Genomic DNA, 18,153 nt, shown 5'->3' with positions numbered 1-18,153 from the left:
TATAAACGCAATATTAAGTAGTCAGTTTAAATTTAAAAACAAAAAAGCACAGTCTAACTTTGACGTAAACATTACTTCTTTTCAAATTGGCAGGATAAACAACTTCTCAAAAATCATTCCTACTTTGAAATAAAAAAAATCAATAAATCAATTATTACGTACAATAATATTTTTTCCCCCTTTTTTAACCAATTTTAACAGAGAGTATGTTCTCGTTTCGAATTGTGTTTTTTTTATAATTTATGTTCCTTCCTTACTATTTCACAGATGGACCGATTTTGATCTTCTTTGTTGTACATTATAGTGGAATATTTTCTGGTGGTCTCGAATTAAAATTTTTTCACATAATTTTAATGCAAGAGTTTCTAGACGAAACGTTGTATTTTCCACTAGGCGATTTCAATATATTTTTCAATCTTCTACTATTATCATAACTTAGTATCAGATTGCTGCATTATAATAACATATAATTTGATTTCTTTTAAATATTCGATATATTTTTGCTTATAAATTCAAGAAAATTACTTGGAAAAGTTAAAGTAAAAAAAATAATACGTATTCTCGCATTCTTCAGATCGTTAAATCACGCTCGGTGGCAGTAGATTTACATTATTTTATCAATTTCGCCTTTGTTATTCTTCCGAGCAATTTATTTTTTTCATGTGTTGTTTTTTTATAATGTAGACCAATCAGAATTTAAAGTTATAAAAATTTAAAATAAAACAACCTTAAAATGAGTATAAAATAAATAAAAATCAAATTTACAAGAAAAATAAATCAAAATTCTTTAATTCTTCTTTAAATTTCAACTTCCCAACTCGGGGAAATTTAAGATATTCCTAACACATCTTTCTAGTTCTTAATTTGGTGCAGATCTCAAAACTAGGAGATTTTTAATACGAATTGAAAAATTAGAATTTTTGGTATACATGTGTATAAATTCAAGTTTTATTTGTTTTTTATTCGACACCGGTCAACGTAGGATTACATAGAATAGTTAACTTCTGGCAAGCTTTTTAGCTCTCCAATACGCCTTCATTCTTTTATCACGTCGCTTTAAATAGTAAAAATCTTCTTAAAAACTCGTTCTGATTTTTTAGATGATAATATCTCTTAGACGGGATATCTTTATCGTATTTATACGTATAATAAACAATTAATAATAGTGACAAACTTAGCATAAATTAAAGCGATAAACCCAGAACAGTACGTGTCGATTTTTTCCAAACGAAATCAATTTCATCACACAAGGATAATTTTTCATGTAATTATGCACTCAGAAATTTCGCAATGCAATTAGCAATGATAAGAAGCTACCTAAGTATTACATACAATATAACGGTTTATCCATATTTAAATTTACATATTGCAACTGGGACTCCGTTACGGACTCGTATATAATGTAATTAAAATAGCCGAGAGATAATGTGAATGAACGATGGAAACGTTTGAGTTAGAATGAGAAGCTAAATTGATACAAAGTGACCGTTCTAGATAAGAAATAAAAAACCTAGAATGAGAGATAGGAAGAATTGATGACAAAGTTGGAGTAAAGAGGTCTGGGAATCCAGACACACAAACGGTAAAAAGAGATTTCAACTGTCATCCTCTATACGTAAAACAAATATGTACGAGGTGTGTGAAAAAAGTAATGAGATTGGTAAGCGATCTGGCAACGCTGGGTCTACCGGTCTGTGCCAGACCGATTTGTTCATCCTTGCTCAGTACGAGTTTCAACTCCGTTCAGCCAACACATTATTTTTGACATCGCCATCAGTGAAGTTGTGTTTTTGATGTGCGTTACGAAAATGGAGCATCGAAATTTAGAGCGACGTTGTGCAATCAAGTTTTTTGTTAAACTTGGGGATTCCGCGAGTGTGACCTTTGAAGAGTTGAAACAGGCCTATGGGGAACATTGCTTATCAAGAGCACAAGTTTTCCGCTGACACAAATCATTTTTGGAAGGCCGACAACACGTTGTACATCAACCTCGCTCAGGCAGACCTTCAACTTTAAAATCTGACGAAAACTTTGTGCGTGTGAGGGTTCTTGTGAGATCAGACCGTCGTTTAACAATAAGGATGATGAGTGAACGGTTAAATTTAAACACTTTCACCGTACATCAAATTTTGACAAACGATTTGGAAATTCGAAGGTTTGTGCGAAATTGGTGTCGAAAAATCTCACAACGGAACAGAATGACAATCGAAGAAACGTGTGCGTTGAACAAAGCGGCAAAGCGAAGAGTGGCACACTCCGTCATCTCCTCGACCGAAAAAATTTCGAATGAGCAAATCAACGACCAAAACCATGCCGATTTGCTTTTTTGACAGTAGAGGTATCGTGCATAAAGAATTTGTTCCTCCAGGACAAACTGTCAACGAGTGTTTTACAAAGTAGTCCTTCAAAGGCTCAGGAAAAGAGTGATTCACGTGAGACCAGACATTGCAGACAAGTGGATGCTTCATCATGACAATGGCCCGTGTCATACGGTCATTTCCATCAGGGAATTTTTGACTTCAAAACGCATTCCTACGGTCCCTCAACCCCCTTCACCTGATTTGAGTTCTTGTAACTTCTTCTTTTTCACGAAATTGAAACATATCTTAAAAGGACGTCATTTTGGAACTCTGGAGAACATTCAAAAGACTGTGACCGATCAGTTAAAAGCCCTACCAGTTGAAACCTTCCAGCGCTGCTACCAGGAGTGGGAACGATTCCGCCGGTGTATAGCTGCCCGAGGGAACTATTTTGAAAGGGATAATATTGTTGTTTGAAAAAAAATAAAAACTTTGGTAAGTAAAAAGTTAGTCTCATTACTTTTCTCACACACCTCGTATATAACAATTTTTACAGAACAACCAAAATTTTATAATATGAAACATAAAATTTCCAAGCAGTCGTCAACAATTTTTTAATCCTACAATGCGTTAAAAACTATTAAAGAAAAATCTAAAAATTGTATAATGAAATTATGTTCAACAAAAAACGTTATAATAAACAGCAATGTTAAAATAAGGACACACGACACTGGTCAATGCAAATAGTAGAATTTCTCATCGCCGACATTTGTACACTTAATATAAATATTATTAATTCATTTCAAAGAAAAAACTAGATATTTTTAATATAATTTTTCATTGCAAAAATGTAAGTAAAAATTATTTATGGCCGAAAACTTTCTCCGGAATGCAATGTTTTGATATCGGCTTAAATATTAATCAGAATACTGAAAAAAACTACTGTTACGAGAAAAATTTAATAAAAACCATATATATTAATTTTATTATCTTTTTTGGTATATGATAAACGTACATTTAATCAAATCTTGTTTTAATTATTAATCTTGTTTCGTCATTTAATCTTGTTTTAATCACGTTAAAATAAATAATTTGATGACTTGAAAAATAAATTGAATTTTTTAACGATTAGATTTACTTTAAATATTACTGGATAAAAATACTAGCAATACTATTTTTTATACTATTAGAGCATTTTAAGTTGACTTTAATATAATTTATAAAAATAGATTACATTGATAAAAACGATAATATGAATTGATAAAATTGCACCCCTACGTGAATTTCCTTATTTCCTTTAATAAAATTTTACAAAAGAAATATAACGAACAAATACGCTAAACAGTCATATTCATAGAGATATCCGGACATCTCAAAACGTTAAACACTGTTAACACAAGCGACATTAAAAAATAAGTTACCAAGGAAAATACTAAAAAAAAATAATAAATACATAAATAAAACTTTAAAGTATTTTCAAGTATCAAAAAAGAAAGGTTTTTTATATTTGTAAATTTTTAAAAAATTCTTTAAGTTCATTTTTTCTTCGAATTAGGCTTTACGTTAGACATTTTTAACATTATTTCTGGGATGCAAAAAGTTAAAGTGTACTTTTTAGTTCTGCCAAGTTGGTTTCCTGAATCAACGATAAGTGTTACAACTACTCCACTTAACCCGAGAAAATATAAAAACTTTTATAAACGACAGTTCATAACTCAGGACACTGAAATTTCTTCTTAGCTTAAAACCTAATATCACAACCCTTTTTTTTTTTTTAAAAAGTTAAGTTATTCAAAGGTTAAATATAGCGAAAGATACCTCTTCTGTTAATAGAATTTGAAATCGAATTCTGTTAATAGAATTTCTATCTTACAAATATGGCTGAAACACTATAGTTTGGCCGAACATTCTCACCGTAACACTGATGCCAAATACAAAGTAAAATAATAAACGTCAAAATTCGAGGAATAATATCATATAACAGTCACTTGTTTTGGTCGACTTAATATTTGTACTGTTTGATAACGGATTTCTTCAATATAAAATTGTCATTAAACAAAGGTAAAAGTAGTTTGAAATTACAGAAATTTAATTTTTGCGTGTATTCACCGACCAATATAAATTATTTCTACTGTACAATAGATTCTATCCCAAAATTTGTAACGAATAAGTAAGTCTTTCGCGCTGTCCAATAATTAAAAATTAAACGGTAATATATTTACGGTTAGATTTGGTAAGAGAAATGAAAGGAATAAATAAATTAAAAGTAATTCATTTATGGAAGAAATAGATGAAAAGTAAACATTTTAATATTTTCTCACGTCCTTTATTTATTTTTTTATGAATGAATTACTGGCATCGGTTACTAAGGTCATTAGACGTCACCGATGTAGAACGTAGGCGCATATTTACGTTCATTTATATCTCGATAAAAATAGAACTTAATAAAAAAAAAACAACTACTATACTCCGTTTTTATTATGACGAACGAACAAAATTTATTTAAAGCTTATGTCGTATAAGTTACCCGATTACTCTACGGGCTAAAGCCATCAACGAGGATAGCAGGTAATCCCCGGAAAACAGCGATACACACGTGCCCAGCCAGCAAGATGGATTATATCACCACCAACCTAGTATAGCAAGAAATCACTTAATCTATCAAGATACACTGACAACCTGGTATCACGTGCGAAACCCTTGAATCAAGGTATAAATAAAGCACTTATTTATCTTCATGCGAAACCACTCACGTTATCTAAAAAAAGAATTACCGTTTAAAAAAATACATGCATGTGTGCGAGCGCGTGTGTTTACGTGTTAGGTATTTTACTATAATAGGTTTCTTTGGAATCTTGTCATGACTTGAATGCAATTATTTATATCTGGAATCTAATTATTATATCGTTTATATAATGCAATTATTTATATCTAATTTAATGCAATTATTTATTTATATTTATTATTTATATCTTATTAATTATTTATATGCAATTATTTATATCTACTTGTTCTTATAAATTTCAAGGTCAAGTGAAAAAAAAGTAGAGTTGTTCATTATTAGTTCTTATAATAATAGTAAAAATATTCGTTTTTATTTTATACACAACAATATAATTTTTTATTTTATTTTATAATACAAAGGTAAGATACATTGTACAGTAATATCATGAAAAGTAAATAGAAGGATGCCCTTTTAATAATCACTATGCCCTACTGACACTCTTTAGTTTAGTATCGGTAAAAGGAAGGTGGTAGCGACCGCTGAACAACTCCTGCCATTTTCATCAGCTTAAGGCTAGACAAATGGACGTAAAAAGACGTTATATTAAATTACCGCTAATTCAATACAAAGATCTGCTTAAAATTAACCGTTGGTATTATATAATAATAATCTTTATTCAACAAAATAAACAGATTACAAATGAAAACAAAATTATTTACGGTTATAAATTCTTAATGCATAAGCTTAGTATACGTACAACCAAATATAAAATAATAAAAGTAAACAAATTTTAAATAATCTTGTGGAACTAGGTATCCCCTATAGTAATAACTGTATTGGTGGTTAGGAGGTTACTATCCAATTATTTTCAGTGAGTAAAATAATGGTCAAGTGTGGATTTCCGAGTTGGATTTCAAACTTAATTACACGGTATAAGCCTTGCAGTACTAAAATTTCAGCTAGTGACAAGCTTACATATACATACATACTGATTAAATAACTCAGAATAATAAATACAATACACGAATAGTGTAAAAATTGAAAATGAAATTAATCCTACATAAAATTGAAAAGCATTATCAAAGCCTAATTACATTACCGTAACGTTTCAGATTTATTATGTCAGGAAAAACGTATCCTGGACCATAAAGAATATAATAGCAATTTAACTGATAACGGATCAAAACCCTAAATTACCAATGCAAGAATCTATTAACTAAATAAATTGTTAAAAAATAATGAAAATTTAATTCCGGTAATAAATTTGTAAAATCAATTAAATTTACTATGGAAATCAACTTTTTTTTATCGTCATTAGCGATCAAGTTTTACATTCATTATCTTGGTAATGCCGAAAACAAAAGATTAAAGATTTATTCAAAGAAAAAAGGGAATTATTATTTCATATCTTATTTATTATAAATAGTAACTATTTATTTATTTATATATATTATTAGATTTTTATTTGAATTCTTATAAATAAAAATGATTTTTTTTGTTTTTTTTTTTAAATTATGAATCGTATAATAATAATTTTTATAAAAACGAAATTAAACCCGAATTATTCTTTAAATTATGTATAACATTTAATTAATATGACATAACCACAAAAACATTGGTATAGTAGGATACTGAGGGATGAATAATGAAACTATCATAAGAATAGTAAAACCAAAAAATTATTTATTTATTTTTTTTTTACAGTCGCCTCAACAATTAGTCATTCGCTAATGACTAATTGTTGATGCGACTAAATTGACACCAAAATGTAGTGTTAAATAAAATTATAATTAAATCGATCTTACTAGATAAAAATTAAAAAGATTTGCAAAACACAAAATTGTAATTTGAAGTAAATATTTAAAAATATTTTAATTTTAATCAAAAATAATAAATAAATAACTTACGGTAATTTTATTATTTATTATTAAATACTATTCGCATATTAACTACCTAATTTATGCAATATTTATTATTTGCATATATAAAATGTAAGAAGTTTAGCTGAAACAAATTTGTATTATTCAAAACAAAAAATATACAAACTAATTTTTTTAATTCTAATAAATTATATCATTTTATTGTAATATTAAAAGTAAAATGAAAATATAAATTAATTTATTATGACTATAAATATTGTATTAATTAATATTTTAATAGTCTTTTTAATTATTCGATCTCAGTAAGAATTGATGTGATCTATTTGTCAATTTTTAATTCAAAGATCAAAACTTATGAGTTACTAACATACGACAGCATTCATTAATTAAATAGAATGAAAAATGATTAGGTTATATGTTCCTAACTTATTAAAAATCAGCTGGGTCAAGAACACGGTTTGAAAACATTTTAGAAAAACAAATCCAGTACATTTTTTTATGGGTAATTACGTAGTAATAAAGAAATATTTTTAAATTATTTAATTAATATATCATAAATTATAAATTTTCATCTGTTTCTCTCTCTCTCTCTCTCTCTCTCTCTCTGCTATTTTAACAAAAAATTTAAGAATTATTTTCTAATCCTCAAAAAAGTACAGTATTTTAAAATCTAATCTAGATAAAAGTTTATTACTGAACATATTATGAACAGCCAATAAATTGTATTTAGCGACAGAAAAACAATTTTTATTACAATTTTTTTAATTAATGTTATCTCACCTTAAACATATTAAAAATACAGTACATTTATTTTAGCGAAAAAGATAATAAATGGTTAAAAGAACGAAACTTTGCAGTTAGTTTAATCCAAGAAAAGTTGGTTTATGTGCCTGCAAATACTCGTACTGATCGCTGTAAAAAAAATCGGTTCATTCACAGGTATATATAAAAAACAAATATAATAGTGAAAAGATCTTCTTAATTATGTAACGTTTTCCATATAAGGAGAATTAAAAATATAAACATTTATGGAGTTTATATTCAAATCTATATAGAAAATTATCAAAATTTCAAAAATATAAATTCTGATTAGATTTTTAGTACAAATGGATACCACAGCCATTAAACATGATCTACACTTTTACTTTCCATTATCCAGTAATAGTTTTATCGATAAGAAAGTATTAAACCTACAAACTATTTAATACATTTTTTTTTTTGCCTACAAATATACCTTTTTACCAAAAAAGAAATAAGAAAAAATAAATATTTAGCATAACCGATTAGAACAAATAAACATACAAATCAGGAGAAAAGTAATATTAAGCTTATTTTCTTTGTAAAAATTTGTATACCTTAAAAAAATTTTAATTCAATACAGAATTTTTTAATATCAGAAATACACGATGTTTATTTTTTATCGAAAAATTTACTTTAATCAAGTATCTACTTATAGAACATAGCTATAATAATAATACTTCGAGGTTAAAAATAACGCATGCGAGTTAAAATGTATATTATTTTTTTCCTTAAATAATAATAAAAAAATTCAATTAATAATTCGAAGAGTTACATTATTTTATAATAAATAAAATATAGGTTTAATAATACACCGATAATGATAAAAAGCACTTAAAACGCGTTTTTATTTTTATAATTAAAACTTTAAGTTTTTTTTATTACTGAAATACATGAAATAATTATCACTTTTCACACCGATAACGTTTTCCAACCGAATTTTAAAAAACCCAATAATAATGCTTACACTTACGTGAAGTGAAGGTATAGGTTGGAGCGATGATTGAACGGGGTACGCTAAGCTCTTATTATTGAAGACATCAGATATCGGTTTGCCCAAACCGTAGTCCCGCGCCAACTAAGCGCCGCAGCACTCGATCTCGCTTCCAGAGTCCAGAACTACTATCTAACCGACAAACATCCGTTTGACATCGACCCGACCACCACCTTCCAAAATGCTCGGCACTATCCCCACCGATTCAAACCGACCGTTCCATCACCCCCCCCGTACATCCTTCTATTATGCCACCCGACTTAACCCTCCCCTCAGCCGCGGCACCCTTCCTCAACTTTATCTTCCTACCTTGTCTAACTAACATCAATTGCCGCTTGCTCACCTACTACCACTAGCTTAGCAGCGTTGCTACTACCCCAATAACTCACTATCAAATAAGCTTATGCACCTCTCTTCATATTTACATACAAAACACTAATGATAGTGTAAAACTACAAAACTTTATAATGAATAAAATGTGTGTGTGTGCGTGCATGCGCGTTAATTTTTTTTTTAAATAAGTAAATTTTTTATTATTTCAGATAATACAATAAATTTGTACTCGTAAATTCTACTTAATAAATTATTATTAGTCGCATAATTATAACATCGAAAAACAATAAGTCGTTTACAAGAAAAGTACTGACGTAAACTTTAATGTGTGTAATAAATCTTCTTAAAAAAGCATAAAAAAATATATAAATAAGTTGTAAAAAACTTTAAACAAGCCTCTAAAATAAAATATTACAATAGTCTGCAAACAAGTATTGAATAATCAAGCAAAAAATAAAAATATTAATGTAAAACTGAACACAATAACCAAAAAAATAATGATCAAGTTTAATAATGAAATGCACATTTTGGCACTTAAAATAATTTTTGAAATGAATTCGGGACAAGGTAAAGTTCGAAGGGTGTTTAAAGATTTAAGATGGCACTTTATGGAAAAATGTTTCGGACAAGACTTATCTTCGATTCTAGAATCGAAATCCGCGGTATAAAAAAAAAAAAATATGTATATCCTATTTTTAAAAATGAACTTCCGGTCTAGTTAGCCCAATTCCGATCGAAACCAGAAGCTGGCAATAAAACCAAAAGGTACATCACCCTCAACTTGGTGATCAATTTTTTTTGCATTTTCCAGAAAAATCACTTCCTTCAATTTTAGAAGGGGTGGACGGGTGGTCTAGAACACCCGATACACACACACACACACACACACACACACACACACACACAGAGAGAGAGAGAGAGAGAGAGAGAGAGAGAGAATACTCCATGGAGAAACTTTCAGAACATGTTCTACTGGTAAAAATAATGAAAAAAGCTCATACAAACACAGGTATGGAAACGCTTTATTTTCGAGTTACAGCTAGCGAAAGAATTCGTTCGGATTTAAAACAGATCCTAGAACTATAACTCCAGTAGTTTTTAAGATATCCGACGTTAAATATAAAATTCGGTGCCGAGACGATTTTTTTTTAGATTTTTACTACAATAGCTTATTTAAATGACTAATATATGAGGAAGATTTAATAACAAAACTTTTACAGAATTTAATTCTAAGAAAATTAATGTAAATACAGCCAATAAAGAATAAATAAAAACTTTTAAAATTCGGTTTTATATCGAAGCAAAACACACGAAAAATAGACAGAAAATGGTATTACTCTTTCTACAACTAATAAACATTCTTTTTAAAAACAAAAACGCTAATTACTTAAAATAATTTTAAAACTTGTACAAAATGTATTATAAAACAATACTTTAGCTGTGAATATTCAATAATTTAGACAGGTAAACGAAATAATTACGTAAAAAACTAAGCTGAAATGTACCTTACTTCGTGGGACAATCTGTATATATACTGGGTGACTAAAAAGTACTAATTCTTTTTAATAATTGAGAAAACTGATGGGGTATGCGACATTCTTCCTTGTACAGAGGGGCTCCTTCAATGAACTTATATTTCACTGTTTTATTTTCGGGCGGCGCTGGAAGGGAGAGGACAACTCAAAAATTTCAAACGGGAACAATAATCTTTTGATATATAATTTTAAACAGCTCAATGAGACGAAAAAACGATAGAATTAAAACTGATTCTTCTGATTGCCCGATCCAAAATGGCGACCAACAATGTGTTTGTTTCAGATAGATAGAACTACTGTTGTATGTTCACTTTCAATTTTTTTTTTTTTTTTTTGTTATTTGAAGTACCCCGATTCTCTCTTTTGAAGTCTTCTCCTATAAGAGAGGCTAACTCAATAAGCCCCAATTTAGAGTATCCGGCCTTCAGGGTGGGCGGGAACCAAATACGGCTCAAAGATTTTAAATGGGACAAACGGTCATAAGATACCTTGTTTTGAAGATCTTTGCGAGACAAGCTAAACGCTATCAAAAAAAATAAATTCTGATATTTAAACCAAAATGGTAACCAGAAATGTCATTACGTTAATTAAAAATTGAAAAAATTAATTATTATAATTTTTCCAATTTTAACCACCGGATATATATATATATATCACAATATAAAGTTACTTGCAGAATTTTAAATGCAATATCGTTGATATAAATACGTTAATCATGAAATAAGCCGTAAATACAATACACTAGATCATATGACAACACACACGCCGATAAATACAGAATTTCAAAAAATGCTCAAATTAAACTTTATAGCCTAAACCAAATACTACATAAAACAAACAGGACGTGTACTCACTAACAAATAAAAAGACCACAAACAAGCAATAGACATAGCAGAATCAACCTTGGTAAATCAACTACCTATGACATAATTTTGAACTCCGCTTAAAAATCAGATTACTTAAATCTAAAATTAGATGTACTTTCATTATTAAAAAACACAATCAGTAGATAAAGAACACAGAAGTGTGATCAAAATAGTATCCGATCAAGGCCCATAAAAACAAAAATACTTAATCTGTTTAGTCCAATGACCTGTCCCCTTCAAATTAGACCCCTTCTGATGAAATACACTTAAACCAGTAATATTTCCATCGGTAGAACCATTTTTCAGTGTTATTTTTAGTGAGCTAGTAAGTTCCCGTACTTTTAGTGGGCCCCATAAGTTCTTGCACTTTTTTCAACGAAAAATTCTCGTACTGTAATTTGAGTAGCCGTTTTGTTTATTCATTTCTAAGTATCCGTAATATCTATATTAATACATACATGTATAAATGACATGCATTGTTTACGCCAGTGCGTAAAGTTGTTTTATTCCAATAATGTGTTTGTTATTATTTTATCTGTTGTGGTCGCAATGTTTAATAAAAGCAATTTCTATTTAACCAAACTAGTCTTAACTGTTTTTTGTTATCTCTAATTTTAATGTTGTCAAAGTTCCTAGAAGTCCAATTTTCTTTGTCTGCGATCACGTCATTTCCTCTACTCGTTCGTATTCAGCAATTTATTTATCAGTCTTACGTAACTCTTTTAATGGTCTGCTTGCTTAGAAAATTATTCGTTGTTATGTTCTTTCTTGCCCAAACTTCCAGTTTATGCTAATTTCTTTATCTTACCAATACCAGCACACTACCTCTTGTTGCCAACACACACTCTCTCCTGTCCACTGCCTAGTTTGTTTTCCCCCTCTTCTCATCACCCCACTTTTTCTTCAGTCCAGAAAAGAATTTCATAGTGTGTGGACCTAGGACTCAGTCACTTCTCTCTCTCGTACAGTGTTACTTCAGATCTGACTCTCACCATTTGTGGATCGTTCTCTCTTTCTCTCTCTAATGCAGTGTTACTTCTGATCTGACTCTTACCATTAGTGGATCATTCTCACTCTCTCTCGTACAGTGTAGTCCAGAATAGACTTTCACGGTGTGTGGACCTGGAACTCGGCCACTTCTCTTCGGTTAATTCAGCTCTGACTTTCACTATGTGTGGATCGTTCTTTTCTCTCTCTCTCTCTCTCTCTCTCGTACAGAGTAGTCCAGGAAAGACTCTCACGGTGTGTGGACCTGTGGCTCTGTCACGTCTGTCTCTCTCTCTCTTTCTCGTATAGCTTGGCTATTCTCGTTGCCTTCTTGCACTCTTTAACTGTGGTAATACTTCGTCTCTATATCGTCTTGTACTCCGTTGAAAGTAGTTCAGTTACTACAAACTAGCCAAATTTATCGAATCAGGATCTTCCAAACTGCTTACTACAATCTGTGACGCTCCGTCTTGTTCAACTTCCACTAACAAAGTTTTACCTCTGTTTTTCTTGATACCCCATTGTAGACTACGCCAAGGATAAGCTGTATGTATTTACGTATACTTCAATTTCATTGATCATTTTTTACAAATATTTATGTGTGATTAAGGCAAGTTCAAATTATTCATCATTTATTATATTACACAGTTATGTCATTAGTAAAATTAGTGAAATGCACAACTAATTGTACTTTATGAATTTGAAATTCAAGATTGGTTTAAAAAGCCATTTCTTCATTCAAGTGTAGTCACGTAAGGTGGCTTAGATAATGGTTATATTATTATTTTTCATGTGTAACATATTTTATGTGCTATTAATGCCAACTACTGTTATTATCAAATCGACTTGTAATTAAATAGTAGCTCAGAATTTACAAGAAATTTAAATATTTTCAAGATAGCTTACTTACTAAAATGAACTCTATTTATATGATTACTTATTTCAATTTGATTACATTGTAATTAACTCTTTTTGTACTGGAATATTATCGTGGCTTTTTTCTACAACTAATTAGAATTACATTTTTTAATTATTTAATGCTAAGTATGTTGATGTTCATAATTCAGAAAAGGCTAGTGCCAATAAGATTTACTGTAGTTTATTTTTCTAAGTTAATGATGACATTTGTTCACTGCAAATTTTCATTATTACAGAATATATCAGTAATGCAACAGTTTTCCAGTTACACTATGTTCTTTGATGTTATATTTATAAGTTTATAATTGTAAAAAGGGTGTTTAAGTTCTCTTGTTTTCAGACTTTGTTAAATTGCAGATTTTCATATTATTAGCCTATATACAGTTTATTTGTGTGATAAATTGTAGATTTTCAAAATTATTATTTGAAAAATGTATGTTTATGTATTTTCTCATTTAATATTATAATTTGATATGTTAATTTCAGCTGATATTCCTTGTATAAATTCTGTATAGAATTAAGTTATGTTTATTCTGTAGTTTCATTCAATTTTTTAAGGTTATGATTTAAGAAAAGGTTAAGTTGTTTTTTCTCTAATTAAAGTCCAATTTCTTTTGGCAAATACGAGCTGTGTGTCATTTTATTTTTGTTAACTTTACCCAACATGCATGTCAAATCACATATCTATATAACAAATCTTTTATTACGTACAAAGAAATAAATAAAATAACTTTACGAATTTACACTACGCAACAAGTAAACATGGAAATACAAAATTTATTTCCAACAAAATAATTAATGACTATATCGAATGAAGAACCAAAAATTAAAAATGGTGTTTTAACAAATTATTTGTAAATTAATCACGATATTTATGAACGCTTGAGTAAATAACAGTTACGCACGGATTTGAATCGTATGAAGATACGTAATCATTAAATCTATATATATATATATATATATAAACGAATGATTGTCTGTCTGTATGTCTCTTATGCCTTCCTAAACCGTTCATCCTATAGCGATGAAACTTTGGGGAATGGTTGAACGCATACCAGGGAAGGTTTTTGAATTAGTTTGGACCCGCTAGGTGGCGCTGGCGTCGAGATATTTCGAAAAATTGTATTTATGGACCGATTTGCCTCATATTCAGAATACGTGTTACTTACATGGAAAGAATTATCTCTAAAAAAAATGTACCAGCTAGATGGCGCTGGGGTTGAGATATTTAGAAAAATTATATTTATGGACAGATTTCGTCCATATTCAGAATATGAATATTAGTTACGTGAAAAGAAATATTTTTGCAAAAACTATACCCGCTAGATGGGGCCGGTGTCGAGATATTTACGAAACAAACAAACAAATATATACAAACAGACTTTTTTATTCTATATATATATATATATATATATATATATATATATAAGACCAAAAAACTAATGGACCGATTTACGCGCGGGCAAAAGGGAAAAATGGAAAAACGGGGAAAATGGGAAAAGGTGGAAAGGGAAAAGGGAAAAGTAACTGGGAGAGGGGTAAGGGAGAAGGATGAAAGGGAAAAGGGGAAGGAGAATAAGTGAAAGGTAAAATTTGTAAAGTTCAGTTGTTTAATTTTTTTATCAAATTTTCAATTGTGTTCATTTAAACTCTCTCTCTCCCACTCACTCTCTCTCTCTCTCTATCTATCTATTTATCTATATATATATATATATATATATATATATATATACATATAGCAATAGCGAAGCATTGCCGAGTCTGCTATTGTATAATAAACACCATTATTCTCAGAGAAAGTAACTCTGGCTTTTGTATCTCAAATGCTTTGCATACGTTCACCGTAGGTAAAATTGGGACAGATAGTGAAATATAAAATACATTATACGTGAGGTAAATACCATATTGAAAAAAGATAAAATAATAAAATTCAAAACAATAACACAATAAAAACAATAGTACCTAAACCTTTGTCATCTTTCAGACTTTATTTTATTAGTTTTGAAAATTTATATTTCAGGATATATTCTTAAATTCAACCTTCTATTATTTCAGCAACAATATTGTTGAAATCTCCCGGCGTTTGATTGCAGTTTAAATAAAATTTAATCCTTTCTCTAGTGATAAAGTTGAAAATCATTATTATCTTTATCACAACAACGATTACGATACAATAATTTTAAAAATAAAATAAAAATTGTTGTAAATTGTTTTTTTAAACTAGTAAAATATTATAGAATAAAAATTATCACAAATTCAATCTTGCACAAAACCATTCCGTCTTTTAACTATATAACTTAATTAAAAACACCTCAACTACAAAAATATTATACCCAAAATTATATTGTTTAATATTGTATTCTACTACTGTTGAAGATTTAAAACTACAATCGACCTGATTAATATTTTATTTAATGCAAAAAAACAACAAAATGGGAACAAAAAATGTTTAAGTTGATTCATCTAAAGTAAAAAGTCTAAAGAAAATATTAAAATCAAATTTTATAGACTGAGAACAAATATTCTTTTTTTCTTCTTAATTTTGATGTTATTCCAGTCTTTCTGTATGAGCTAAAGAACAAAACTAAAATAAGTTAAATAAAAGTTTCATGAAGATCTAATCACTCTTCAAGATAGAGATATAAATAACTCCAGAATTTCTCCATTATGTTTTATTTTTTTAATAATTTAATAAATGTAGTCTGTTTTAAGAGAAAAATTAGCAAAAGCAATTTCGTGATTTTAGATAAACAGTTTCTAAAAAGCAAAATAGAGGTCAGTACACATACACAAGATATAAAATTCTGTATTCTAAGGACTTTTTATAATTTTTAGACTCGGACTTAATTATAGAAAGTACATTTTAGCTGAGACTTTGATTGAAAATAAAAGAATTGATTAGGGTGAGGTAGTAAATGTACTTCTACTGGCTTCAGTTAACGGGATATTCAATTATGTCATACAAGGGAAATTTACTTCTTTTTTTTATGTTTAACCTCCGGAACCACCGTTAGATATTGCTTCAGAGGATGAGATGAATGATTTTTAGCGTGTGTGAAAATGCCATGCCTGACCGGGATTCGAACCCGGAACCTTCGGATGAAAGGCCGAGACGCTACCACTCGCGCTACGGAAGCCGGCAAGGGAAATTTACTGAAACATATTTCCGTCCGTTCTTTAAAATTCCTTACTTGAATAGTGCTTATAGTAAAAGTGACTGAAAAAATACAGTAAAAGTAAATAAATAGTACAAGGGTGTTAGTGCGTTTTCAATCAATTACATCGACTAAAAATTATATATTTTCATATTCACATACAACTCGTCACCAATTTCCAGACGGTTTTTTCTTGATAGTTGTTACGGGACGTGTACTATGTGTTCAATATGATATACGTTTATTTTTTCTGTCTCCCTGTGTAAATGAGAACTTTCCAAACGCGGTTTGCTCTCCGAAAAAGTACCGTGAAATTAAGGCTTTAAATATTCAGGAAAAAATATGTTCGTAAACGCGTAAAAACGATACGATGTAATTTATCGGCAATTATATCGAAATCATTAGAAAAGCCTCTTATGTAAAGTAAATTTATGACCAGTATTAACGTATTTCACCATTATAAGGCTACTCATCAGTTAACGAGTCCCTAAAAAAAATCTACATATTCAGAAATTTGAAGACAGTATGATTTTATTTCTATTATCATAATTTTATTTTTGATTTTGTTTTATTTTTCGAGATGAATGATCAAATACGAGGTCTAAAAATAAAGTAATGATACTAGTTTTTTTTTTTTTGGCAGCCAAAGTGGCAGCACTGTAAAGTTACTAGTAAGCATACGGTTATATGAACAGCTGATTTATATGAGGTATTAATATTTTTTGTCAATTGTTACCACGTGAGACGTAAACAAACTTTTCCTGAAACGAGTGTTTGTTGTGCGTTACAAAAGCGGGTGATATAAATTATGAGCAACGTTGTGCAATCAAGTTTTGTGTCAAACTCCATGAGAATACTATTAAAACTTTTTCAAAATTGAAAAGGGCGTATGGAGATGACGCTCTCTCACGAGCCCAAGTTTTAAGGTGGTTATAGCATCTTCAGATGCTTGAATCTGACGCTCTGAAAGACCATTAACGTCAAAAAGTGACGACAATGTTAAGCGAATCAGAGACTTGATACTGTTCGACCGGCGTTTAACTGTCAGAATGATTGCAGAACAATTGAATTTGAACCATACCACAGTCCATCAAATTTTTACAAACGAATTGGACATGAACAAGTTTGTGCAAAATTGGTCCCTAAAGACCTCACTGTTGAACAGAAAAACAACAGGATGGAAGTATGCCGCAATCTTCTATGGGGAATTGAAACTGATCCTAATTTTCTAAAAAAATGTGATTACTGGTGATAAATCTTGGATATTTTAGTAGGACGCGGAAACAAAACGCCAGGGCAAGGAGTGGCAGGCACACTTCAAACTCACCACGAATCAAAAAAGCAAAAATGGGAATATCAAAACCACGCTAATTTGTTTCTTCGATAGTAATGGTATCGTCCATAAGGAGTTTTTCCTACAGGACAGACTGTAAATCAATATGTTTACCATTCTTGAAAGACCGGAGAAAAGTTTCCCTTGTGAGACCAGCCATCAAAGACAACTGGATGCTGCATCATGACAATGCACCTTGTCACACTGCACTCTCAATTAATGAGTCTTTGCCAAAGAAAAACATTCCTGTAGTTCCTCAACCACCTTATTCACTTGACTTGAGTCCCTGTGATTTGGAAGGTGATAAAGTCCATGTATAACTGGATTGT

At 29.8% G+C, this 18,153-nt stretch overlaps 1 protein-coding gene across 5 annotated transcripts in view; it reads right to left on the bottom strand.

Moving 5' to 3' along the window:
* Positions 1 to 18,153, bottom strand: part of jus (EB domain-containing julius seizure protein) — a 746,258-nt gene that overhangs the window by 710,585 nt on the left and 17,520 nt on the right. The window contains exon 1 of one of the 5 annotated variants that reach the window (XM_075376040.1): positions 8,671 to 8,844. The exons of 1 other annotated variant lie outside the window; for it this stretch is intronic. The gene's annotated coding sequence lies outside the window, so the exon portion shown is untranslated. Of the gene's footprint in view, positions 1 to 8,670; positions 8,845 to 18,153 lie in introns of those variants that run through there. 3 more of the 5 variants (XM_075376041.1, XM_075376038.1, XM_075376043.1) reach the window with 3 other exon arrangements.

This window comes from Lycorma delicatula, chromosome 9, assembly GCF_047948215.1.
Source record: "Lycorma delicatula isolate Av1 chromosome 9, ASM4794821v1, whole genome shotgun sequence".
Taxonomy (NCBI): Eukaryota; Metazoa; Arthropoda; class Insecta; order Hemiptera; family Fulgoridae; genus Lycorma; species Lycorma delicatula.
The sequence above is the reverse complement of the archived record's forward strand: the minus strand, read 5'-3'. Positions and strand labels throughout refer to the sequence as shown.